The following is a 27891-nucleotide window of genomic DNA, read 5'->3' on the forward strand; positions in this document are numbered from 1 at the left end:
ATTGAAAAAAAAAAATGTTTAAAAATACTTTCCCTCAAAAAATCAGAGTCCTTTTTGTTGGGGATAATTCAGATGGAAATTCCCAGGTGTCAAAAAAGGTTGTTTATGTAGGCCACTACTGCGGCCCGTGTTTTGTTAGCCCCAAAATGGAAAATGAGTGAGGTCCCAACTAAAGAAGAATGGCAACTTAAGCTGATGAAATATGTGCAGCTTGTGGACGTAACATACAGAATAAGAGAACAAGGAAAACATACATTTAAAGAAGATTGGAAATGTTTATATACCGGTCTGGAATGGAATAAGGAAAGACTTAGAGGTGTGGGGCAGAATGAAACTATCCTTTTGGGGTAGGATTTCTACGATAAAAATGAGCGTCCTTCCAAAAATGTTATTTTTATTTCAGACTATTCCTATAATAAAGGGGGTAACGATTTTTAAGGAATGGCAAAGATTGATTTCAAGATATATCTGGCAGGCCAAGAAGCTGAGAATCAAATTTAAACTACTAACAGATGCGAAGGAAAGAGGCGGCTTTGCCCTGCCAGATTTGAAACTATATTATGAAGCAGCATGTCTTTGCTGGTTGAAAGAATGGATAAAATAAGAAAATTAGGAGTTACTGGATTTAGAAGGATTTGATAACAGATTTGGATGGCATGTGTATTTATGGTGTGAGAAAAAGAGAATTCACAAAGGATTTGGGAAGCACATTCTACGGGGTTCGATAATAGAAATATGGGACAGGTATAAAAATCTATTAGAACCAAAAGTTCCTCACTGGTTATCTCCGTTAGAGGTAATGAGTGTAAAGAAAATTAATATGAGAGATAAATGGATTACATATAAGGAATTGATAATCAGAGAAGGAGGAAAATGGAAATTAAAACCATATGAACAAGTTAAAGAATATGTTTATGATTGGTTGCACTATTTCCAGGTAAATGAAATGTTTAAAAAAGACATTAAGGAATGTGGTTATAAAGAAAACGATTCAAAATTTCAAGTAGATATTATAAACAATGATTGTAAAATTCTGTCAAAGATGTATAGGATGTTGTTAGAATGGCACACGAAAGATGAAGAAGTAAAATCGGTAAAGATACATTGGGCTAGAGATTTGGGCCATAATATACAATTTGAGGATTGGGAGAGATTATGGAAAGAGAATTTAAAATTCACTGCATGTACGGTACTGAAAGAGAATGTTATGAAAATGTTTTACAGATGGTATATTACGCCGGTAAAATTAGCAAAAATGTATAAGACAAGCAATAAGTGTTGGAAATGTAAGGATAAAGAAGGAACATTTTACCATCTGTGGTGGGAATGTAAGAAAGTGAGGGCCTTCTGGGAGATGATATATAATGAAGTGAAAAAGATGTTGAAGTATACTTTTGTAAAGAAACCAGAAGCCTTTCTTTTAGGAATTACAGGAAAGGAAATAAGAAGAAAGGACAGTAAACTTTTCCAATATGCAGTTACTGCAGCAAGAATTTTATTGGCCCAGAAATGGAAGCAGGAGGAAATACCGACGATAGAAGAATGGAGAATGAAATTGACAGACTATGCAGAGTTGGACAAACTAACTGGAAAAATTAGATATCTCCGTGACCAAAAATTTATCGACGATTGGGGGAAATTTGTGGATTATCTGAAAAGTATATGTGATGTGCAAACAACACTAGTGGGGTTTCAAAAAGCACTGTGAGTCATAAGATGTATTGCTTAAAAGAAATAGAAGTGGGAGGGAAGAAAATGGCAATACAAAAATAAGGAATGCGAAATAGAGAGATTAATATGGATGATTGTCAGAGCAGCCGAAGGAAGTCAAAAAAGGATTAATTTGTCAAAATTGGATATAATTGTATATTTGAACTGAAAATTAATAAAAAAGTTATATGAAAAAAAGGAAATGTTTATTGAATATATGGGGGGAAATTGTGTATATTTGAAAACATGGGCAGCATTAAGATAAATAAGTGTAAATAAGTTTTGATGGATGTAATAATGGAATACTGAATGGGCTAGTTTATATAAAATACGCAGGGATTTATGTTATGCAAAATGAACCATGGGAAGAGAAGAAGGGAAGTCACTGATATTTTAAGGTGGTTTGAATGAATATTCTGAAATGTAAAACAGAAAATTTAATAAAAATTATGGGGGGGGGGAGAGAACTGCAATCTGTCTGGAAGTGAATTATGAAATACCTCAGAAATATGGAAGGGGCAGGGCCGGCCCACCCATGAGGCAACTGCCTCAGGCGGCCCAAACCACAGGGGCAGCAGATCCCAATGTATATCTTTATTTCTACCTTGTTCCTGATGTAGATGTTCACTCAGCCCTTCTTCCTTGGTGGGGAGGGGGTGCCAAAATGTGGTTCGCCTCAGGTGCCAAAACGTCTTGGGTCGGCCCTGGGAAGGAGAGGAAGTTTGAGGGCTTAGAGCAGTGATACAGAATATATCACAAGATGATAAAGGCTCCGCTGAAGTGAAATGCCACAGACAACAGCTCATTTCCCCAAAACAGAGAGGAAATGACCACAGGAACGGACGTGAAGAGTAACAAGCTCTGATAATTTTCTGGTAAGAAATATTTGAATATAGGTGCAGTGTCTACCCGCAGCCACTGGAGCGCACCAAACCTCCACCAGAAACAATTCTTTAAAAAAGAGAAAGAAAAAAGGTGGAAAAAATGGCAAATAAACCTGCTAGCTAAAAGGAGGTGTATCACAGCTTGGCGGTAGAGAACATATGCTTTGTGTGCAGAAGGTCGCAGGTTCAGTCCTTGGCATCTCCCTGGACTCTACAGTTCTCCTCAGTCCCAGTCAGAATGGCCAATGGTCAGGGATGATGGGAGTTGTAGTCCAACAACACCCAAAGGGCCACTGACAGGAGTTATTAAGGAGTCGGATTCCCATCCTGGATTAAGAGTCAAAATCTCCCTTCCCGGGAAACTCTGGTCTGTGAGGAGAATATGGCTCTCCTAAAAACTCTCAGCAAACTACAGTTCCCAGGATTTTTTTGGGTGAAAACTGGCTTAAAGTGGTATGGTTCTGCTTTATATTTCTAGTGCAGATGGTGGTGGGGCTCTGATTCAACTGCCATTTCAGTCAGTTTCTGGGAGCATTTTGTCCTTCACTTCTGGCAGGAAAAATATCTTCGGGCAGCTCTGATGGGGGACATGGTGGGGAATTAAAATAGCCTTCTGTTTCCACCCCCTACAGCAGCAAAACTGTATTTCAAAGGCTGCCAATTTGAATGTCCATACTTCCCCCTAATGTATGTGCTTTTGTCTGCTTGGCAAACTTCTTAGCCAAACTGGGAGAAGTGCAAATTTTTGGAAGACAGCTGTGTTTCAGGTTGCACACTGTTTTGGAAGTTGTGAATTTTTATAGATCCTGTTTTTCCAGTGAGATCTGAATTGAAGTTCTCTCCCCCGTTCCTCAATGCAATTGAAAGTGTAACGAATAAGCGATATATAATATCATTTGAAGTGTCGACCAAAGTCATGGCAGCGACAAAACCATCAATATTTTCCAGCTAGAGAAAATGTAGGAAATATAGGAGACTAAGGGAAGTAAAAAAATGTGAGGTGTTGTTCAGGTCTGAAGATATGACAGTTCTGAGAATTACTGGTTCAGACATGAGACTTAATTCATGGACATTGTTATAAGAATTTTAAGGTACCGTATTTTTCGCCCTATAGGACACACCGTCCCATAAGGCGCACCTAGTTTTTTGGGGGGGAAATAAAGGGAAAAAATTTTATTTCCCCCCCAGGTGCGGGGCTGAGGCGGGGGAAGCCCGAGCTTCCCCCGACCCCAGCCCCCAGAACAGGCAACTCTCCGCAAGCCGTGGGAGCCCAGTGCAGGGTTAGGGCGCGGGCTCCCACGGCTTACGGAGATCTGCACGAAGCCTGGAGAGCGAGAGGGGTCGGTGCGCACCAACCCCCCTCGCTCTCCAGGCTTCAGCGAAAGCCTGCATTCGCCCCATAGGACGCACACACATTTCCCCTTCATTTTTGGAGGGGAAAAAGTGCGTCCTATGGGGCGAAAAATACGGTATACACCTATAGACTAGTTGTTCATAAATTTACCAAGCAAACACATGCAAATATGTAAACCACATGTCTGAAACCCACAGAAAAGTCCTGAAACCATTTTCTCTCTCCCAAAATGACCTCAAATATTTCTCTGCAAGGAAATGGAAAATCTCCCCATTGTCTCTTTCATAAATCCTGTCTTGAGGACACATTTAAGATATGAATAGGGTGTGAGCCTGTGACCTGGATTCAGGAATTGATTAGTTATCATAAGACAAGAGTGGCCAGGATGCCCAGGTAATCCAATCAGGTAACCTGGCAGACAGGAAGAAACAACGCACCCAGATTTCCAACCCTTCTCTGATGTATCTGGGGGGTGATGTATCCTGTGTGTGTGTGCGGGGAGCACCCTGTTGCAACAGCTTTAATAAAGATCAGGCTTACTAGCTGCTTTGCTTCTCAATATTCTCTGGTTGGTCTCTGTTATTTTCTCCTACTGATAGAGGGATCTACAAAAGGACTCTATATGGGCTCATGAGAAGTGAAGACTCTCTGGGAAAGACCCTGATGTTGGGAAAGATGGAGGGCACAAGGAGAAGGGAACAACAGAGGACGAGATGGTTGGATAGTGTTCTCGAAGCTACCAGCATGAGTTTGACCAAAGTGCGGGAGGCAGTGGAAGACAGGAGGGCCTGGTGTGCTCTGGTCCATGGGGTCACGAAGAGTCGGACCTGACTAAACGACTAAACAACAACAACATGGGCTCTTGGGTACCCCATAAGAGAAAAGGAGCAGTTCCCCCCCATAACAACCTGAACTGTTTTCCCTGTAAAAATCTCCCCATAAAATTTGCATTTCTTTCAGGTAGAGGGTTGATTTTCGAATGGAAAACCAGAAGATGGCGCCCTTGCAGAGGGTGGAAAGAAAATCTAGCGTTCGAGTGGTAACACTGGAATAATGCCGAACAGCCATCGCACCACAAAGTGGGCTTAAGTCCATGAAACCCTTTGCCAGAATAAATTTGCTACAACCCACTGCTGTGCCGCTTTGCTGGTCCCATGGTGTTCAAGAGCGCTTCTTCCAAGCACAGTTGTGGCCCTAGTCTGTAAGGCATCGCGTAACAGTATGTTGGCCGTCGTTCTAAGATTAGCATGGCTCCCTGCCCCTCTGCAATTTAGCAAATAGTATTGTACCCGTGTATCTGTTTTCCTGTGCTGCAGAGATGAATCTGTCATCTTACCTTTGCAAAACATTTCCCCCCCCTCTGTGTAATTTCAGGTGCCTGAAGTTTGCAATATCACTACACATGCATTTTTGCTTCTAACACAATTTGGGTATTATTTTTGAATACTGTCATGAATATATTAGGGCTGCCATACATTCACAAAATCCCAGAGACCCCCGGGTTTTTGATCCTGAAAATGGTGTCTGTGTGGATTTTTAAATGTCCGTTTCCCCAGACATATGGTAACCAGGATAACTTCATTTTTGGGGGGTGAGAAAAAAATTGGGGGCAAGAAAACCTCAACAACTTCGGTCCTCTCCTCAAAGAAAGTCAACTTCTTTTGTCCAGATTGTCATTTTCTGAAATATGGCAACCCTAGAATGCATACAATAAAACATGTAAATAGATCTGCTCCTGTAAATTATCTGCGACTAGCGAGGGGTTGGGGGGTTGGGTTGCAGTGCTGTGTGTTGTTACTCACTGAGTAATCTCACTGAAGTCAGTGGGGGCTACTTTGAAGGAATTATGCATGCAATCAGGCTATAGATATATAGTATTTACAAAATGGCATTATGCTATGTGTGATGCTGATTTTAATCTCTTACACTGAAATAGTGTGGGCATGGTCTCTGTTTAGAGAAATTAATGGGACTACAAACTGTTTCCATTTGGCTGAATAATGTCCTTATGTTTTGTGAATACAAGCCTTTTTTTGAAAGTCAAATTCACATCCAATGGAACAATTATTTTAACACAGCAATAGACTAGAGATGAATCCAGATAATGTTATAATTGGGCTGAGTAACAATTTCACTCACTTGAAAAATAAAAACATTATTTCAACCAAACTGCTTCAAATGTACATTTGAGTTGACTTGTACTTCCCAATTTGGCTTTTGGTTACAGACAGGCTTTCGTAAACATTGATATTTTACTGTAGATTAGAAGATCATTCGTTGATGTGAAGGAGAAGATGTTATGTCCAAACCTCTTCTCTGACAAATATCACCATCTCTTTTTGTAGAAGTGACCATATGATACATGTGACTGCATTCTCCTTCTAGATTCCCATTGCTCTATCTAGGGGAAATTAATTCCAAAGGGCAAGATTTAACATGATCTGATTTCTTCTCCTACCCCGATTCTGCAAACTGCAATCTTCCTCAACCCTTTTAAGCAGATATGGGTACGTAACAGTGGGTGCTACTGCTGGGAGGAAGAGAAGAAGAGGAAGGGGAAGTCCATCTGTACAAGCAGGACACCACGTTGCATATATCACCCAAAATGTTTCACAAAAGTACCAACAGAGCTAAGTGCAATTTAAAAAAAAACAAGCCCGAATCATTTGCACCCTCCCGTGGCATGTCAACCCAGCACCCTGCAAACAAAGATAGGGAACAAATTAGATTCAGTTCATATTTAAAGCAAAATTTATTGAGCTCGCACTTTCCAAATTAAAATGGGAAATCAAAAGAACCTTCCTTTGAAATTTGCACTTACCTGAAATTTGCTATGCTGTTCTCTAAACAGCGGTGGCTTTTTGTTTTTTTTTAAAATGCATTTATTTGGTGGAAGTGTGCATTTGTATCAGCATAGTACAATACAAAAATGCATTATGTTAGGACAAACGGCTTGCAAAAATGCCAGGCGTCCATACCACAAATGTGTTTTATCAGGAGAAACTGGCACTGAAATGCCAAAGAATTTTCAGGAGGGTTTTCAAAGAGAACCCTTGCAAATTTCTGCAGAAACGCGGAGAACCAAATTTAAGACAGGAAAAAACAAAAAAACAAAAACGAGAAACTAAGAGAAGTGAAGCTGACAGATCCTTCCATCCTTATCTGTGAGTCAATTCTGTAAGGAAGGAAGCAATAATCAATGGTATAAGAAGTTACGCTGCTGCAGGAATCAACGTGCAATAGTTGTTAGCACTTATTTACTGGAACATGAAGCATTAAGTTCCAGCCATAACCGAGCCCCCCACCCGCCGTCTGTTTTACAGCTCTTGTGACATCCTTCTCTCTCCATGAAACTCTTTTTCAGTTCGCCCCAGAAAGCAAGCGAAGGTAACTCTGTCACCCCCCCCCCCCGGATAGCAGATACTTTCCTGGAAATTCCAGCAGGAGTGTATCATCTGATTTTTCAACCCAATTGGTAGTTAAGGCAAAGAAAGCTCCCTCCTTAATAACTGAACACAAAAGACAACATCCAGCCAAACATCAGCATTTATTTTTTTTAGCTCCCATGGAAGTCAAGCATTTGTTTTACTACCTCCTAAACGCCCATTGAAATTAATGGGACTTTAAAATGCTTAACATGGGCAGGATTGTGCCTCAGCATTTAAAGTATTTTATCTGGGTCATCTACAATACTTTTGGTTAAAGTCAGATAGTTTAATTCAGAAAACGAAAACAAAGAGAGATCTGGTTTCTAGATTTATTTATTTTTGGTTGATTAATAATATTTAAACTATTCCCCTTTGCCCATAAAGTTCAAACCCCACCTAAATAGCCTCTTTAAAAAAGAAAGTCCTTATTCAGCTTTCTTGCATCCCATAATAACAGATGGACCGTGAGACTGTTTACTGTTCCTGCCCACAAACTTCCTGTTAGTAAACTCCTATATTATTTCTGAAACAGAAAAATTACAAAGGAGCGTCTCCGTTGATTACTGCTTACTGAGGAATCCGTGCCAGAAAGCTTCTTTTGAAAAGTATGCTTTCTAAACAAGATCACTTGTTGCTGCGCGACATTATTTTGTCAAAGGTTCCACAAGATGCACAAGAAGGCTAAACAGCCGCATGACAAAATGGTCATAACTAAACTATAGTTTGAGTTAAGGCCGTTGTAACAACTGCATGGAAGAACAGTTGATGCCACAACTTTTAAGGCAGTATAGGTGGGGAAAATGTGCTTAGATCAACACACACAAACATGTGCATACTAGCACCTTTGTTTTTATTTTAAAAAAAGGAAGGGTAAAAGTACAAATGACGTACTAAAGCTGCCCATTAGCTGTTGGCCTCAAAGTCTTGCACTACAAATACACGTGTCAGACTTGCAGCACAATCGGAAATATGTTTATTAAAGAACAAACCCCTCTGGTTTCAGTGAGTTATACTCGCAAACAAGTATTCTTAGGATTAGAACCTAATGCTATGTGTAGCAGACAGATGAGGAGCAGGTTCTATAGTGGACCTGGGGGTCTCAAATTCCAGCGGTGCCCCGTGTGATGCCAAAATTTGGCTTCCCTTCCTCTCACCATCCATTCTACATCATAGTTGTGGGATCCCATGGCTCTGCGTGCAGTGCGTTTGAGCTGATTGCTCTCCCCTAAATCCACTTCTGGCTGGATCCAGATTTAGATAGAGCTCACTGGGCAACAGGGGCCGATAGCAACTTGCAGCCTGCACCCTTCCTCTCATCTGGTTCCTGCATCTTTCACATCATTTACACGTACGGCGGGTGTTAAATGCCTGTAAATATCCTGTTTTACATGTTTGGCAGGCTAATCTCTGGGGTGGTTTGTCCTTTCACATGGCTACTTGCATACAGAACAGATGTCCTGCATGTGCAAAACCATGATTATGTACCCTACTTGATCAGTGAATCAAGGGGGTTTTCATATCTACATTTCAGTATGATTTACCACCTGCCTGTGGGTTCATGGAACAGCCCATAAATTCATGATTCAGCTTCCTCATGTTCAGGTACAAGCAAGTGCATGAGGACCTCCAACAGATGATGAGTTTCATTATAAATTGTATCTGTGTATACACCATACATTCAAAGCACATTCATAACACATCCCCCCCAGAGAATTGTGGGGACTGTAGTTTGTTTGCTGTGAGTGGTAACTCAATGAGGGGTAAACTACAGTGTCCACAATGCTTAGCAGTGGCGGTGATGGATGTGCTTCAAATGTGCTTGAAAGGCATGGTGTCACCCCCTCCAAGATTTCTCCTGTGAAAATAGGGACGTCCCATTTCACAATGATAACTTCACTATTTATACCCCACACATCTGACTGGGTTGCCCCAGTCACTCTGGGTAGCTTCCCACATATATAAAAACATAACAAAAGCTTCCCTATACAGGATTGCCTTCAGACGGCTTGGGGGTCTGATAACTCCATACCCTCCAACATTTCTCCAGTGGAAATAGGGACATCCTAAGGAAAATTGGGACGTTCTGGGATCAAATAAAAAATCGGGATGGCTTCTCTAAATAAGGGATGTCCCTGGAAAATAAGGACATGACACCATCACTATTTGTTTTTGAGAACCAGGCTAAAACATTCTGGTTCTTCCAGACATTTGGATCTTAATTGTCTGCATATCTTTTAGTGGGATGGGGCTAAGTTGGATGTATTAGTCTACATTACTTGTGCATTTTAAGTTTTCGCCTTTAAAGTTCATTTTTGTAAGTCAGTTTGAATTTCATTTTTCTGGGGGGGAAAGAAGAGAAACAGCAACTAATAATTATAATGTTGGGTGGTTTTTGTTTTTTTCATGACCAGGAAGCAGGACAGAGGGAAGTAGAAAGTGATTCAGTTGGGAACAGAAATATACTTATCACATTCCTTGAATCATGCATATCCTATGAACATATATTTTTTACACTGGTGAACAGACATGCTCTATTTTAGCCTGAAACAGAATCCACTCCAAAGCACCAGCTGATGTGACTCTTATGCTCACAGCCAAGTATATCCCTTTCTCTGCTTGGACAACAGAAGCATGCTTTTTAAAAGCAGAAAACTTTAAAGCTAGAAGTTCCATGATTCTGCTGTCATTTTTCTTACTGTGCCAATGATTGCTATTATTGATCTTACTTTTTCTTCAGATGTGAAAAGAATGTTCTCAATACATATAAAACATGGACTGAAAATAAGGCCAACAGAATCGGGGGGAAATATATATCAAGGCAATTCCTGTATTCGAAGACCATACAGAAAGGAGCGGAAGTTATTTCCACTCCTTTCTTGTGGTAGATTATGACCGCAGTGGATCATGCCATGCAAGGAGTTTCATAGGTGTAGACTTCCAGTAATCTCCTTAGTTTGAGGGCTTCCTATAAATTGTGCATTGTATAGTTCATTAGATTCGTTCAACTGCGTTGGAATTTCCACTAGATCCCAGCGCAACTGACAACAACAGAAGACCAAAAGTATTTATTTCACGAAGCATCCTTGAAGTACTTGATAAGCAAGTAAGAAAAGTAAAAGCAATCTGAATCTTGCATTGGAGCTGAAAATAGCGGCTCAGTCAGAAAAAGTGTTCTTTTCTTTCTTAAGAAAACGATTATTAGATTTCACCAGGTATACCGTAGCAACAGCACACATGTTGTTTTACTATTTCTGCTGATCCTCACAGCTGCTGACAAGAGCCGACAATCAGATCTGAAGAATGACAAGCTTTCTTGATCCGAACAGACTTCTTCTTTTTTAACCATTTGCTTGAGCTGTAGCTGAAACACGACTGCGTGGTGCAGGCCCAGTGCTTTTGCAAAGTGGCATTATCAATTAACTCTTGGTTGAAGTTAAGCAAAAGCATTCTGCACGCTGGAGGCAGCGCATAATTATGCTTTAAATAGTCGCCGTCACTTCTTGCCAGAGGATCACATTTGCTGATTTGTGGGCAAAGCTCGTTTGCGTAGGTGGCAGTCTCTAATCACCCTTTCCAAGCAGGCCTTCTTTGCGTGTGTTTATCCCTGGATGTGCTCACAAGTAGACTGCTTCGTGACAGCATGAGAATCTAATATTATTATTATGATGCCTGCATCTACTGACGAGAAGCTTTCCTTTTCAGTTTTCCATTACTCCATAGAATCTGGGCAGTTGGAAAACAGAATTCCAGCACCACACACACACCGAAAGGGGAAAAAGCAGCTACCGACTCGCGAAGCAGAAACAAAAACACAAAGCAGACATGGATTTGAAATATTTTGCCAGTTACTATTGCTTCCTTTATTGGTGTATTTATCAATCTAACTAATGTGCATATATGTGACATGTTTTGATACGTGTCACCTTCCAGAGGTTGTTGATTCAATTTAGTTAAATATATTATAACTAGGAACGCACCTATTGGGACATGTGTATTTCTTTTGACACTGCTAAGGATTGGTTTAGCACATAAACCCGGGTTCAGTTCCTGCCCCGCTTGAAGATGCGAGCTCTTGAGTTTCCACATATTCTGTAATGCAAGGAACAAAGAGATGGCAATAAAAATAAAAAAAAGGATTCTGGATAAAAGGCCTAATAAAGTATGTTTGAATGGCGTCACAGATAAAAATCTGCCTGAAACAATGTACCGTATTTTTCGCTCTATAACACGCACCCGACCATAACACGCACGTAGTTTTTAGAGGAGGAAAATCCGTAGGCATGCCACCCGTAGGCATTCCCTCCATAACACGCACAGACATTTCCCCTTACTTTCTAGGAGGAAAAAAGTGAGTGTTATGGTGCAAAAAATACGGTAGTTGTAATGTTCTTTTGGCTAAAGGTGTATTAATTAATTGCTTTTGCATGCATTTCGGGGGAAAGTTGTGAAGACTTTTTTTGTTTTGTATATGTGTGTGTGAAAGAGAGAGAGAGAGAGAGAGAGAGAGAGAGAGAGAGAGAGACTTCCATGATTTTCCCAAAGGCAAAAATAATATTAGATGTCCCATTTAGCCAGTGACACATGTTCTGAGAAAACGAAAGCAAAACGTACCTCAAGACTTAGAATTGTGCAAAATCATGAATATTGCCACTTCAAAATAACTCCCCTCTCTCTCCTTTTTTCCCTTCTTCGTTTCGCCATATGCCAACTTTTATTTTGGGTTTCTGGGAAACTTAGTTTTGAAAGAGTTATTCCAGAGATTCATGCTATGGGCTGACAATTCTCTCCCCCCCACTTCGTTTCAAAATAGTGATATTGTGAAGTAATAATAACAACCATCCCTTTATTTATCTTCCAAGAATCTAAGATATTTTTAAATTTTTCTTCAGAAAACCTTGCCTTTATATATAGTTGGCAGTCTGCAAACATTAAAATGACTGCATTTGTACTTTTTTAAAAACTGATGTGTGAGATGTAAGTATATATGCACTGTTAGTGCAATTTGGGAAACTGTGTTTTATTTCAGTTAGCTGAATGTTTTAAAGTGTTTTTCTAGTTCCATGATTGTAAAGAGGAGCATATATGTTGTTTTCACCTTTACCTATTTTGCCCAAATTATAACATTATAATAACTGAAAGTAAAAAAGGAAGGGAGAGAGGAGTTTTTCTTAAGATGCATGTTCCAATTGTTCTATCAGCTAATTAGAAATATATATTTTTTTCCAAAAAGGAAAGGCTATTTTGAAAGAAAGAAAAAAAGATTTTCTTCTTTAAAAAGGGAGGGGGGAAACGTGTTTCAAGTGGGGGGTGGGGGTGGTTGGCAGCAAATTTAACTTCTGCTTACAACTCCAAGTGCCACCCCCAAATCAAGTATTAATAGCATAAACTTAAATTTAGTTTCTCATAAGTGCAGCTGTCTAGTCTATTTAATTACAGGGTTTCCACAGTAGTAATTTTTCCTTGACCTGCTCAATCTCAAAAAGTCAGGAAATTGCTTCTTTTTAAAGCTGACAATAGCACGGTATGTTTCCAAAGGGGGAAAAGAGAGAGAGAGAAATTACAGAAAACCATTACTTTAAGCATATTTAAATAGCAAGGGGAGGGGAGAGGGTGCTAATTGAAAAGTTTGCTAAAATGTGAAGTTAGTGAGCCTTGTCAACTTGTCCGTTGACAGGTAAACCGGACACGACCTCCTTCTTCATCGTTACTTGGACTCCACCTCAGCCACCCACCACAATCAATTTACGTTAACATGGTCTCAATCCAGTCAAAATTACACACTCTTAAAGTTTCGTTGATTTCAAAGCGTGAGAGAGAACTGCCTGGCTGGATTTCAGTAGTATCTGGGGGTTAAAATGTGTCTTCTAAATGAGCAAATTGTTCGTTCTTAATATTTTACAGTGCAATCACATTATGTTCAACAGGGTTTGCTCCCTGGTGTGTTTAGGATTGCAATTTGAATCATTTGTTCCTTTTCGCAAGTCTTAAGAAATCATAGGGCTCCTGAAACTACTACTGTGTCTTATATACCACTTAATGACCAAATAGGAGTGGCTTACAAAATGTAAAAATAAAATAAAATTATATGAACATTAAAAAGTGAAAACTCTTAATTAAAAATGCACAATGATATAATGCACATTAATACTATGCTGCCATTAAAAACAGAAGACTCGGGTCAAGCATTCAAGGGAATTGTATCTGTTATTTGGATCAGACCTCTAAACCTTTGAGTTGGCCAAGTATGTATCTTTTGCCATTTTGTGAATGGTTTTTATGCCACAGCGGTATTTTATTTTATTTTATTTTTGAATTAAAAACAAGATTTCATTTAGCAATCTGGTGATAATACGAGTAGAACTATATTAGCCTTATTTTTTTCTTGAAAAAGAGGTGCCGGAACTCACCATGAACGCCTCTCTTGTTCTCTTACACAGTCGTACCTTGGAAGTCGAACAGAATCCGTTCCAGAAGTCCGTTTGACTTCCAAAACGGTCTGAAAGCAAAGCACGGCTTCTGATTGGCTGCAGGAAACTCCTGCAGCCAACCGGAAGCCGCGGAAGCGCCGTCCGACGTTTGGCTTCCAAAAATAGTTCGCAAACCAACTGAAACAGTCACAAAGTAGCCTGGAGCTGGTGTTGCTCTGGCATTGGTGGCATGGGCTGGGCACACGCACATCTAGGGGGCCATTAAAGCATGCTCTGCTGCCGCCTCAACCCTGGATGAAATACAAGGTGTGACCGGAAAGTTTGGTGAATGGTCACAGAAATCGGACAGCGAGAAATATTCGAGCATACATGCCTTACAGGCCTTCAAAGTAGGCTCCCTCTGATACAATGCACCATTGACAACATTTGGAGAACTGTTGGAAACTTCTGGAGAAGTCTTTTCATAATGCTTTCAGATCCCTCGTCACAGCAGCTTTGGCCCTTTTCCTGTCTGTTTCCTTAATCTACATTCAAAGGTAAAGGGATCCCTAACCATTAGACCCAGTTGTAGACGACTCTGGGGTTGCAGCGCTCATCTCGCTTTACTGGCTGAGGGAGCCAGCGTACAGCTTCCGGGTCATGTGGCCAGCATGACTAAGCCGCTTCTGGCGAACCAGACCAGCGCACGGAAACACCATTTACCTTCCCGCTGGAGCGGTACCTATTTATCTACTTGCACTTTTTATGTGCTTTTTAACTGCTAGGTTGGCAGGAGCTGGGACTGAGCAACAGGAGTTCACCCTGTCACGGTGATTTGAATCGCCGACCTTCTGATCGGCAAGCCCTAGGCTCTGTGGTTTAACCCACAGAGCCACTCGCGTCCCTCTAATCTGCATTACAAATGCCTAAAGAGAATTCTAGGGGAGTTGAGATATAAAAGGGTGATTATTATAAACTATTTTGCAGTCTTTTTTTCTTTTTTAACCATTTCTGCAACCAACAGTTTGTTCAAGTGGAAACATTAAGGCAAGCCCTTAGGACATAGCATACTGTAGAAAAGCATTGATGACACGGCTATAATGAGTACAAATGAAGGAACCAGGTTTCATAAGCACTGCGCTCTGACGTCTTTTTGTGAGAACCATGTTTATGAATTGTTTATGTGAGACTAGCCTCCACACTGGGAATATTCACTATATTCATAGGGATGCCAAAAGGAGATGATTAAAAAAAAAGCAAGGAGATAATATTTTAAGCAGCCAGCTGAGGATGCCCAAAAACTGATTCCAGGGCGCAGTGGTTTCAGTAAAGCTCAGTCAAGTTCTCGCTAGTATTGGCAGAAGTGCAGGCAAATTCTTCAACAATTTCACCAGTGTCTCAAATACAGTGGCACCTCTGGTTGCGAACGGGATCCATTCCGGAGGCCCGTTCGCAACATGAAAAGAACGCAACCTGCGCCTGCGCATGTGCGGGTTGCGACTCGCCACTTCTGCGCATGCATGTGATGTCATTTTGCACGTTTGCACATGCATGAGCGGCGAAACCCGGAAGTAACCCTTTCCGGTACTTCTGGGTCCCCGCGGGATGTATCCTGAAAGAACCTAACATGAAGTGGACATAACATGAGGTATGAGAGGAGGGCAACCAAAATGGTCAAAGGCCTGGAAACGATGCCTTATGAGGAACGGCTAAGGGAGCTGGGCATGTTTAGCCTGGAGAAGAGGAGGTTAAGGGGTGATATGATAGCCATGTTCAAATATATAAAAGGATGTCACATAGAGGAGGGAGAAAGGTTGTTTTCTGCTGCTCCAGAGAAGCGGACACAGAGCAATGGATCCAAACTACAAGAAAGAAGATTCCACCTAAACATTAGGAAGAACTTCCTGACAGTAAGAGCTGTTCGACAGTGGAATTTGCTGCCAAGGAGTGTGGTGGAGTCTCCTCCTTTGGAGGTCTTTAAGCAGAGGCTTGACAACCATATGTCAGGAGTGCTGGTGTTTCCTGCTTGGCAGGGGGTTGGACTCGATGGCCCTTGTGGTCTCTTCCAACTCTATGATTCTATGATTCTATGACTGTAGTTAGGTCTTTTCTGCAACAGGAAGCATGCATCTTTCTCAACGCCACCTTCCCTCCCCTGAAGAAATATCATGATTATTAGCAGCAAAAGGAGGGAAAACCCTGTTCTCCAGTGCTCCTTGTACCATAGCCAGGGACAAAGTTGCAGATCAACCAAATGGTTGTCTCCACTCAAAGGGAAACGATAATTAACCACATTCTCCCTGAAGGAGCCTCCTAAGATTCTCTGCTCCAGATGAAAGTGGCAGAATGTCAGGAACAATGATGTAAAACCTGGGCACTTGTCTAGGAAGCTTTCCTCAAGAAACGGAAATGAATGAGACCACAGCGACATGAAAGGCTATACAAGAAAGGGGATTTCAAAACGCCGCGAATCGAAAAGCAAGGTGTCGTTGCTGAGAGACAAACACGTTATGGCAAATACAACTTGCACGCTAAGGCCTTACCCGCGGAACAGCTGCTTCCTAGCAACGCAGACACTGAAGCCCCAGCAAATTTGAAGCACACCTGAGAGAAGTGAATAGAGCAATTGTGGCAGCATGAAGGGTACCAGGAGGAATTTATGCGCTGGTAAAGAAAGAGTCTGCAGTCGTACTTGAATGTAGAGCAAGGAACAAGGGGAATCCTCACTCATTTGGTGCTGCCCCTCAAGTGGCTTTGGGCAACTTGCCATCTCTCAGCCAAACTTGATGCTATAAACTGCCAATGGTGGGACAGAATGCAGCAGATAGCAAAACAACTGAATAAAATCTAACAGCGCAGTCATGACCACAATGGCATAGTGTCGCTCTGATGCTTCCTTTCAAAGGAGTGATGACGTCTGCCAGGGTCAGGTTGGGGTCAGCAGGCCCTGACGAAAGAGGTGGGAGAAATATGGAAGTTCATTCCATATTTTTATAGAATCATAGAGTTGGAAAGGACCCTAAGGGTCATCAATTCCAACCCCCTGCATTGCTGGAATCTCAGCTAAAGCATCCATGACAGATGGCCACCCAACTTCTGCTTAAATACCTCCAAGGAAGGAGAGTCCACAACCTCCCAAGGGAGACCATTCCACTGTCAAACAGCTCTTACCATCAGAAATTCTTTTCGTATGTTTAGTCGGAATCTCCTTTCTTGTAACTTGAAGCCATTGGTTCAATGGCAACTCCCTTCAAAAGGGCAATTTGCAGCTCAATACCTTCGTCACATGATCTATGGTTCACTCTCAGCACAGAGTAGAAAACAATCAACAGTCATTCATTAACCCATTAAGGAGCCTAGAATCCTTTAGAAAGCACCATTGGGAAAACCCCAGTATTAGCAACCCTTCAGTAATACACATTTAACCATTTTAAACCTTCATTAGTACACGTACATCTTTCATTTCTGCGTGAATTAAATCAACTCTTCTTAACACTGCTCCACTCTGCCATGCCGCTCGGCCTCTGAGATCTGTGAGTTCTCATGAGATTCTGGTGAGATTTTGCTGGAAATTGGGACTGATGATGGGATGTCATGAACTGGCAGGATTTCGGGGGAGGAGGAAGAAGAGGAAGAGGATTCTGGTGAGGTGTCGCAACTGGGAGTGAGTCACACGGGGGCAAGCTGGGGATGGGGAAGGAGAGGTTGTTGTAGACAATACTCATGGGGTGACAGAGAATGATGAGGGGCAGGGGCTAGTGCACAGGAAGCTGAGCAGCGGGACCCTTCACCAGAGCCAGAGAGGCCCCCGTCCCCACGAATATGGCAGGTCCTAAGGGGTAGGGGACAGCGGGCAGGGCCCGCAGCCTAGTTCACTAGCTGGCCAGGTGAGGAAGGAGGCCTGTGATTTCACAGCTGGGGCAAGCTGAGAGCAGGTGAGGGTCACAGCAGACACAGTATAAGAAGACAGCAGAGCTGAGGTGCCGTGTCTGCTCAACTGCCCTTTGTTGAGGGACCTCGCCTGGGATTCTCCTTGGACCTTCACGGGTTTCTACTTCGAGACTGACAGCTGAGCAAGTCTCTTGGCTTACTTGGACTGCGTTTCCTGATCTTTGGACTTGGCTTGTGTGGATTGGCTTCTGGACTTGGAACTTTTTCTTGGCACACTGTCTGCCAGGTAGGCCAGGGGATCAGGACATGCCAGTGGTGTCCTCTGCCAGTGGTGGAGGAGGCAGGGTGGGTAAAGTACCTGCAGGGGTGCCGCCTGAGGCAGTTGCTTCACTCCGCTTAATGGGTGGGCCTGCCATGCATTGAACATGTAGTCACAATTCAGGCCAACCTTACAACCATACCTTCTCTCCCTGTTCCTAATCAATATAATCTTACTTTGTGTATATCATTAAACCCTAGTTCCTAGGGTAAGAAGTACCGTATTTTTTTGTCTAAAAGACACCCCCCTGTATAAGAGGCCCCCTATTTTTGGGGACTCTGATTGAAGAAAATGGGGGGAGATGGCCCCCATGTATAAGACGCCCCCAAATTTTGGACATTATTTGTTTAGGAAAAAACCCTAGTTTTATACATGGAAAAATACAGTATTTGGGAGGAGGAAGCCAATGTAGACCTGCAGGCTGAGGTGCAAGCGGGAAGCCTGGGATGGATCTACACCCATGTTTTAAAAAGTTATTAGAATATTTAAAATATCATTCAAAAACGTCAAGACATTTGATTTCTCTTTCCCTTCCTCTTCCACAAGGTCTGCCCCCGTTTGTGGATGGGGAAACCTCTTGATTGCCCTCTGGTATTACATTTTTAACATTAAAAAAGAATGTCATGTGGCTATATGGTTTTCAGAACCAATCCTTAACTCCTTTTTAGCGTTAAAAACCGTAAGTGTAGACCTGCCTCCAGTCTACTGCACTTAAATAAAACTGTTCATGTCTGAATTTACCTGAGGTGCTTGGAGTCTATTTCCAGGAAAGGCAGTTCTGCTGGGCAACACCACACACTTAACGTCTCATCAGAAACTTCTTGCAGTCAGCAGATAACTCCTGATGACTTCAGAGAGGTTTAGATAGAACTTTAGTGGCTGTCAAAACTGGATGAGTTTGAGTGTATAAATTTATCAAATAAAAGTTTAGGCATCACCACTGCTGTCTTTTCTAATCTTGCAAACCTCTATTTTAAAAAACCAAATCCTGCAAATCACCTGAGGAATTTACTGAAAAAGAAACACACGTCTACTTGGAAGCAAGTCCCACTGTGCATAATGCGAGTTTAGAAATGGAGCCTTCGACAGGTAATTTCCTCGGAGCATGGATTATTATTATTATTGCCATGGATGTAGTTACAATTTCCGAATGAAGCATAGTAGCAATATGAGAGTAAAACTGTTTCCCCCAATTCAAGTTGCCAAGATGGTATTTGGAAATCTGTAAGAGGGGGAAAAAATGCCTTTCCCCCTTCCAATAATCTGTTCAGTGAACAAGCTGCAAAAAATAGTTCTGTATTCCCCCTCCCCTCACCCTGTGTGATATAGCAGACGGCAAATTTCCATTTAAAAGAATAAGTGGAGTAGCTGCTGGCAGTGAACTTGCTTGTCTTCAAGTCTTATAATGGATACGGCAAGACTTTTTTATATTCCACTCAAGCAGAAATCAAACGGAAAGAATACAAGAGGGCAAGAATGAAGTAGGGTCACAGGCATCAATCATTTCCGACTTAACATTATTATTATTTTTAATTCAGCAATTGGAAGTGTGTGAGGGAATTTCTTCCCTTTCGGCTTATTACTTTTGTAACTAGTGGGAGAGTCACACTTAGTGTTTGAAAGGTATTTTTAGGAGGGTCCTCACAAATGTTAAGTCTTTCCACATTTAGTATTATTTGTGTATTGGAAAGAGAACAGCTTACAAGTATCAGACAAGGTCTGCGACCCAAGTAAGGTACTGCCTATCCCTCGTTCTCAATTCATGGTTGACAATGTGAATCTGCGCGAATACAGTGGTACCTCGGGTTAAGAACTTAATTCTTTCTGGAGGTCCGTTCTTAACCTGAAACTGTTCTTAACCTGAGGTACCACTTTAGCTAATGGGGCCTCCCGCTGCCGCTGCACGATTTCTGTTCTCATCCTGAATCAAAGTTCTTAACCTGAGGTACTATTTCTGGGTTAGCGGAGTCTGTAACCTGAAGCATCTGTAACCTGAAGCGTATGTAACCTGAGGTACCACTGTAGATCTAGAGTGGAAAAAACATAATTGCTGTTGTACTGCTTATCGAGTAGAAATTATTTCATTCATCTATAGAATTATATCCAACCCCTCCTCAGAAGTAATATCGAAGTGAGGTGCAACAATTTAAAGTGCAACTATACACACAAAAATAAAATACAGTGAAAAATCATTGTAAACCAATCCTTCTGAAGGGTCATACTCATAGCTCCGGGACACGGGTGGCGCTGTGGTCTAAACCACTGAGCCTCTTGGGCTTGCCGATCAGAATTTGATGGTTTGAATCTGCACGATGGGGTGAGCTCCTGTTGCTCTGTCCCAGCTCCTGCGAACCTAGCAGTTTGAAAGCACACCAGTGCAAGTAGATAAATAGGTACCACTGCAGCGGGAAGGTCAATGGCGTTTCTGTGCGCTCTGGTTTCTGTCATGGTGTCCCGTTGCGCCAGAAGCGGTTTAGTCATGCTGGCCACATGACCTGGAAAGCTGTCTGTGGACAAATGTCAGCTCCCTCGGCCTGAAAGCGAATTGAGTGCCTTTCACTGTACTTAACCATCCAGGCATCCTTTACCTTTTTACCTTACTCATAGCGCATATTTGAAGCACACTTAACACGCATTTAAAGCACATGGCTTGCCCTAAAGAATCCTGGGCACTAATTTGTTTAGGGTGCTAGGGACTGTAGCTCTGCTGGGGTGGGCAACCTACAGTGCCCATGATTCTTTGGAGGAAGCCATGTCAGTTACATGTTCAAATGCATGATACCGCTGGTACCGGGCCTGCTACGAAGAAGAGAGATGAAAAGGGAGGAGGCCACATCACATGTACATTGCAGACCCTCCAAGTGTCCCTATTTTCCATGGACAGTCCCTGATTTGCAGAAGCCATTCTGGTTTCTGATTTGATCCTGGAATGTCCTGCTTTTCTTTAGGAGATCCCTATTTTAATTGGAGAAATGTTGAAGGGTATGGAGTTATGCAACCCTTGAGCCCCAAGCCAAGGAGATAAGTAGCTATACCACCTTTAGAAGACATCTGAAGGCATAGGTAAGGAGGTTTTTTTTTAAAAAAAGTTCAATGTTTTATTATGTTTTTATATATGTTGGAAGCTGCCCAGAGTGGCTGGGGCATCCCAGTCAGATGGGTGGGGTATAAATAGTAAAATCATTATGGAATAGGATGTCCTTATTTTCATTGGAGAAATGTTGGAGGGTTTGTGCATCGGAGGCACATTCACAGCACATTCACAAGGTCTGGTGGAAGGACATCTTCATCTGGTGCTGAAAGACTAAGGTCGCCAGCTGAACCTCTGAGGGGAGAAGGTGCCACAACCAGGTTGCTTTTTCTGAGAAGGCCCTCTGGCACATCATCGGTTTTCTGACCCCAGTCACTTACTTTACCACCAGAAAACCTTCCCCAGCGGTGCTTATGAGAATTTGGGAGCTCCACAATCCATTGGAAACATCTGAGAAATTGCTGACAGAGCTCAAAAGACTTTAGAAAAGCCAAACGGAATTTTCCAGGTGTGTGCATGTGTGTGTATGTTCCTGTCTTGTCATGGGATCTCACATTGCATTCAGTATGACTTTCTAGACTTCTCCTGGAGAAACATCTGAAGACATTTCCTCAGATGTTTCACTAACACCGGTGACATTTTTCATGGAGCTTTCATACTTCTGCAGCACAATTCTAGCAAGAGATGGTCACCGTGACCTCATAATTTTGATAGGAATTAGCAATCCTATCAAAGTTGTTTTGGTGCCCGCCTTCTGCTTCCTTGGCTTTCCTTGACCTCTGTTGTTTTCGGCAGTAAAGGAAACCACAAATTGACAATGGAACATTTCTTTCTTACAAGTTTACTTTTCCTTTAAGGGGCTGAGCCTTTGAAGTCTCAAATTCATGAAATTTGCGGGCCCTAACCTGCCTAGCTTTAGCCGTAGAATTGTACATCATGCATCTTGATACCATTAGAACCCCTGTCACTATGAAGAGAATGGGTTGGTTGGTGTGGAGAGTGGAAGACAGAACGACTGAATCTTCTCCATTCTGTCGATTTGTTGTTGTTGTTTATTCATTTAGTCGTGTCTGACTCTTCGTGACCCCATGGACCAGAGCAGGCCAGACACTCCTGTCTTCCACTGCCTATCGCAGTTTGGTCAAACTCATGCTGGTAGCTTCGAGAACACTGTCCAACCATCCCGTCCTCTGTCGTCCTTTTCTCCTTGTGCCCTCAATCTTTCCCAACATCGGGGTCTTTTCCAGGGCGTCTTCTCTTCTCATGAGGTGGCCAAAGTATTGGAGCCTCAGCTTCAGGACCTGTCCTTCCAGTGAGCACTCAGGGCTGATTTCCTTCAGAATGGATAGGTTTGATCTTCTTGCAGTCCATGGGACTCTCAAGAGTCTCCTCCAACACCATAATCCAAAAGCATCAATTCTTCGGCGATCAGCTATCTTTATGGTCCAGCTCTCACGTCCATACATCACTGCTGGGAAAACCATAGCTTTAACTATACGGGCCTTTGTCGGCAAGGTGATGTCTCTGCTTTTTAAGATGCTGTCTAGGTTTGTCATTGCTTTTCTCCCAAGAAGCAGGCGTCTTTTAATTTTGTGACTGCTGTCACCATCTGCAGTGATCATGGAGCCCAAGAAAGTAAAAACTCTCACTGCCTCCATTTCTTCCCCTTCTATTTTCCAGGAGGTGATGGGCCCAGTGGCCATGATCTTAGTTTTTTTGAAGTTGAGCTTCAGACCATATTTTGCGCTCTCCTCTTTCATCCTCATTAAAAGGTTCCTCCTCACTTTCTGCCATCAAGGTTGTGTCATCTGCATATCTGAGGTTGTTGATATTTCTTCCAGCAATCTTAATTTCGGTTTGGGCTTCATCCAGCCCAGCCTTTTGCATGATGAATTCTGCATATAAGTTAAATAAACTGGGAGACAATATACAGCCTTGTCGTACTCCTTTCCGAATTTTGAACCAATCAGTTGTTCCATATCCAGTTCTAATACTCCCACATAAATTTGCAAATATTCTGGCATCTTGGGCCAAATACTCCTGAGCATATACAGACTGGGAAGAAAAACAGCTTCTGTTTGTTTGTTTGTTTGTTTGTTTGTTTGTTTGTTTTAAATGAAAAACACACACCAGGACATGTACATGCATACATGTACTCTTTGAATAATTTCCATCATTTTTTTTAAAAAAGAAAAAGTGCCATGGTAATAGAGGAAATATGCTCATTCTTTAAATATCTATCTATTTACCTGTCTATCTTATCTATCTATCTATCTATCTATCTATCTATCTATCTATCATCTATCTATCTATCTTGTTTTTTTTTATAAGATATTTATTAAGATTTTCAAGATATTACAAAATAAAAATAGAAAAAAGAAAAATACAAAATAAAAATAGTTAAAAACAACTCAATCTTTCCATTACTTATTTTTCATTAGCTTGTTTCCCGGACCTCCTCACGCCTCCCTTTTTTGTATTCCAATTCAGTTTGTTGGTTCAGCAAATCCTTCCCCTCTTTGTTTATCCTAATCATTAATCTTAAAATATTGTAACATTAAATTTTTACCTGTTAGTAATCCATTTTACATATTCCCTTATAGTATTGCAGCTAAAAACCACTTAATTTCTATCCAACATCATTCTAACATTCATTAATTTTACAATATTTCTGTAAATAGTCTTTAAATTTCTTCCAATCTTCTTCCACCGACTCTTCTCCCTGGTCTCGGATTCTGCCAGTCATTTCCGCCAGTTCCATATAGTCAATCACCTTCATCTGCCATTCTTCCAGAGTGGGTAGATCTTGTGTCTTCCAATACTTTGCGATGAGTATTCTTGCTGCTGTTGTGGCATACATAGAAAAAGTTCTATCTATCATCTATCTATCTTGTTACAGAACAGAAGTGGTCTGCTAATGGGAGTTTGCTCCTCCTCCTCTAAGAGACGACATGATATGGGCCAAATTCTAATACTAATATGTTTCTGAAGGAATAAAGAAGTGTTAGCCTATGCATGCTTACTCAGAAGTAAGTCCCATTGTATTTAAGGGGGCTGAAGGATAAGCACTGCTTAGGGTTCCGGCCTTAGTTCACTGAAATGGAATTTCCGGACAAATACAGACATTCTTCAGCTTGAACATGGCATGAACAGGCAAGGCAGTTTTCTAAGCCTTCCTTCCTCCGAACAGTTCTGCCAGATAATCCTTATTATTGCTTTGCCTTTTGTATGCTAAATAGTTAAACAAATGGCCTGGTTGTATTACCAGATTCATTTTATGGGAATGGTTTTATGGCCATACCTTAAATTTTTAATTTTCCAATTATTGTAGCCAATAGCAATTAATTCAAAATAATTAAGCCAAATCTACTCATCAGTTTGCCAAGCACAACATTTTTCTCCTTCATTTATGACTTAATAGACTTCACTTTGTATGCTCAGTCTTTACTAATTGCACAGTTGATAATTCTTTATGACTTTGTTGGAGGAGTTCAACATTTTCTATCTTTTCCTTTAATGGGCTCCATCGTTTTAGCATAATCATAGTCTTAATTTTGTTTAACTTATGCTGAGGCAAAATATGAAACCAATCCACAGGAGGAAAATAAAAGGCATCATTGTACAGTTCACTTCATTTAATAAAATACATTTCCTGTCATTTTACAGCAGGAACCATTCAACCATCCTGATCTGTGGAATAGTTGGGATCTAACCATGCTTTAAAAAAAAAAATCTGCTTAAGTCTTTAAAACTCAGTAGATAATAGCCATCTTTGGCAATAATGGGATTTTGTAATGGCACCATTTTTGTAATAACAGGATCTTGAACCCTTCGCTTTCTTTGTCAAGTTTATTGCTTTTGTTAAAAACAACAACAATAACAATAATTAATAATGATAGCCATGATCCAGTCAAAATAACACTTTTATAGGGTTGCCATATTTCAAGAGTCAAAAATCCAGACACAAAAAGTTGTTAAGCTTTTTAATAGGGCAATCACCAGATAGCCCCTCTGCCACTGGGTGGAGCTGCTTGGGTGCGCGCACGCGCACACACACACACACACACAATTAAATAATAATAATAATAATAATAATAATACTTATTATTATTATTATTATTATTACTTATTATTATTTATACCCGACCATCTGGCTGGGTTTATCCAGCCACTCTGGGCGGCTCCCAACAGAACACTAATAATAATAATAATAATAATAATAATAATAATAATAAACATCAAACATTAAAAACTTCCCTAAACAGGACAGCCTTCAGATGTCTTCTAAAAGTCAGATAGTTGTTTATATCCTTGACATCTGATGGGAAGACGTTCTACTACCAAGATGGGAGGACGTGCTACTGCTTGACATCTGATGGGAGGACGTTCTACTACATCTGATGGGAGGACGTGCTACTACCAAGAAGGCCCTCTGTCTGGTTCCCTGTAACCTCACTTCTCGAAGAGAGGGAACCACCAGAAGGCCCTCAGCACTGGATCTCAGTGTCCGGGCAGAACGATGGAGGTGGAGATGCTCCTTCAGGTATTCTGGGGCGAGGCCATTTAGGGCTTTCAAGGTCAGCACCAACACTTTGAATTGTGCTCGGAAACGTACTGGAAGCCAATGTAGGTCTTTCAGGACCGGTGTTATATGGTCTTGGTGGCCACTCCCAGTCACCAGTCTAGCTGCTGCATTCTGGTACAGTGGTACCTCGCAAGACGAATGCCTCGCAAGACGAAAAACTCTCTAGACGAAAGGGTTTTTTGTTTTTTGAGCTGCTTCGCAAGACGATTTTCCCTATGGGTTTGCTTCGCAAGACGGAAACGTCTTGCAAGTTTGTTTCCTTTTTCTTAACACCGTTAATACAGTTGCGACTTGACTTCGAGGAGCAACTCATAGAACGCGGTGTGGTAGCCTTTTTTGAGGTTTTTAAAGACTTTGGTGATTTTTGAAGCTTTTCCAAAACTTTCCCAACACCGTGCTTCGCAAGACGAAAAAAATCGCAAGACGACAAAACTCGCGGAACGAATTAATTTCATCTTGCGAGGCACCACTGTACATTGTAAAATTCCCCCGGATAGGCATGTAGGGGCCCCAGAAGAGGACATGTCTGGGAATTCCCAGACGTATGGCAACCTTCCAATGATTTCAATGACTCTGAATCCCTGCATAACTTAGGGAACATATTTCTGCATGATAGTCATATGAAGCAGTAACTTTTTAGCTTTACTTGAAAGGCTGATCCATTACATCCCCATTAACCTTTATGTGTCGGCATCTAAAATAAATAACATCAATAAATAAATCAGTTACTGTGATAACAGACACTTCATCACTTGGATGTAATTGACCACAACAAATATTCAAGAGCTGAGTTTGGTACATATGAGGAAACCAGGAACAGACAAGGAATTTACCTGGGAATAATTTGTGCCGAAAGCCCTCCTTGCTTCCAAAGTGATTGATGGGGGTGGTGTGGGGGTATGAGCTGACTGTTACTGAAGGAGGCACTTTTTTCTACTAGGGTGAGCTGCTCCCCAGGGCTAGGCCTCTCCCTCAGTGTGTGCATTTAAAGCCCTCAATCTCCACCCCCTACTTTTGAGAGGGGTTTCTTCTGTCTCCCACATTTTCTTTCAAGGGTCAATCTTTTCTGCCCACCATCCTTGCCTCCCTTCATGGACCCTTCATGGAGTTTACTCCATTTTTTTTTAGGGACGCGGGTGGCGCTGTGGTCTAAACCACTGAGCCTCTTGGGCTTGCTGATCAGAAGGTCAGCGGTTCAAATCCCTGTGATGGGGTGAGCTCCCGTTGCTCTGTCCCAGCTCCTGCCAATCTAGCAGCTTGAAAGCACACCAGCGTGAGTAGATAAATAGGTACCACTGTGGCGGGAAGGTAAACGGCGTTTCCGTGCGTTCTGGTTCCTGTCATGGTGTCCCGTTGCGCCAGAAGCGGTTTAGTCACGCTGGCCACACGACCCGGAAAGCTGTCTGCGGACAAACGCCGGCTCCCTCAGCCTGAAAGTGGAGATGAGCACCGCACCCCATAGTCAAATTTGACTGGACATCCAGGGGTCCTTTACCTTTAACTTTGCCCCATTTTTAAAACAGGGAGAGCGACAAAAATAAAGGAACAAAGATGATAATCTGGATGGAAATGCAGCGCACATGAGGCCACTTACAAGTGATATCTTTTCAAGGAGTCCTTCATGTTTCTCCTTTTTAATAGTAACAGAAAGGCGACAGGAGCCTGCCCCCCCCCCCATCGGCCGCCAGTTTTCTTTTCTTTGTCTTTTTTTAATTTAAAAAAATTCTTTTTAAATAGTGTTTAACACTTGTACAATTTGATGTAATTACAAACAGGAGGTGACAGGAGGAAAAGCCAGTCGGTTGGGGAGGGCGGGGGGGGGGAGAGTTGGAGAGGAAGGCACATGATTACTTTGCCGAAGCTGTACTTTATAATTTATCTTCCAGAAGAGATAAAAGGAATAAATACTTAAGACCCAATGGTGACGACAGTGAAGTAATCACTATGTCGTTGGATACCTTTGTCTCTCGGAAGCACGTTGTAATTTTTACACGCTTGCCACTGCGTGTCAAACCTTTCTTTTCTTCCCCTTTCCATTTTGGATGGCCAAACTGATTATCTAAAATAGAAAATTAACACACAATAGGTTTACTCTGCGATACCCCTTACGCAACTAATGGGCAACGCTTGTTAATTGGTTGTAAATGCCAGCAGGTTGCCAAGATAATACTTCAGAAATAAGCGGGTATTCTGATAATTACAGCAATCTTCATCTATAAAAGCTTAAGTAGATGAAGTACTGGCTGGCTTAAAACCAAGATTTATCCTCCTGCTGCACTCGC

This window comes from Podarcis pityusensis, assembly GCF_964106645.2.
Source record: "Podarcis pityusensis genome assembly, chromosome: 1".
Taxonomy (NCBI): domain Eukaryota; kingdom Metazoa; phylum Chordata; class Lepidosauria; order Squamata; family Lacertidae; genus Podarcis; species Podarcis pityusensis.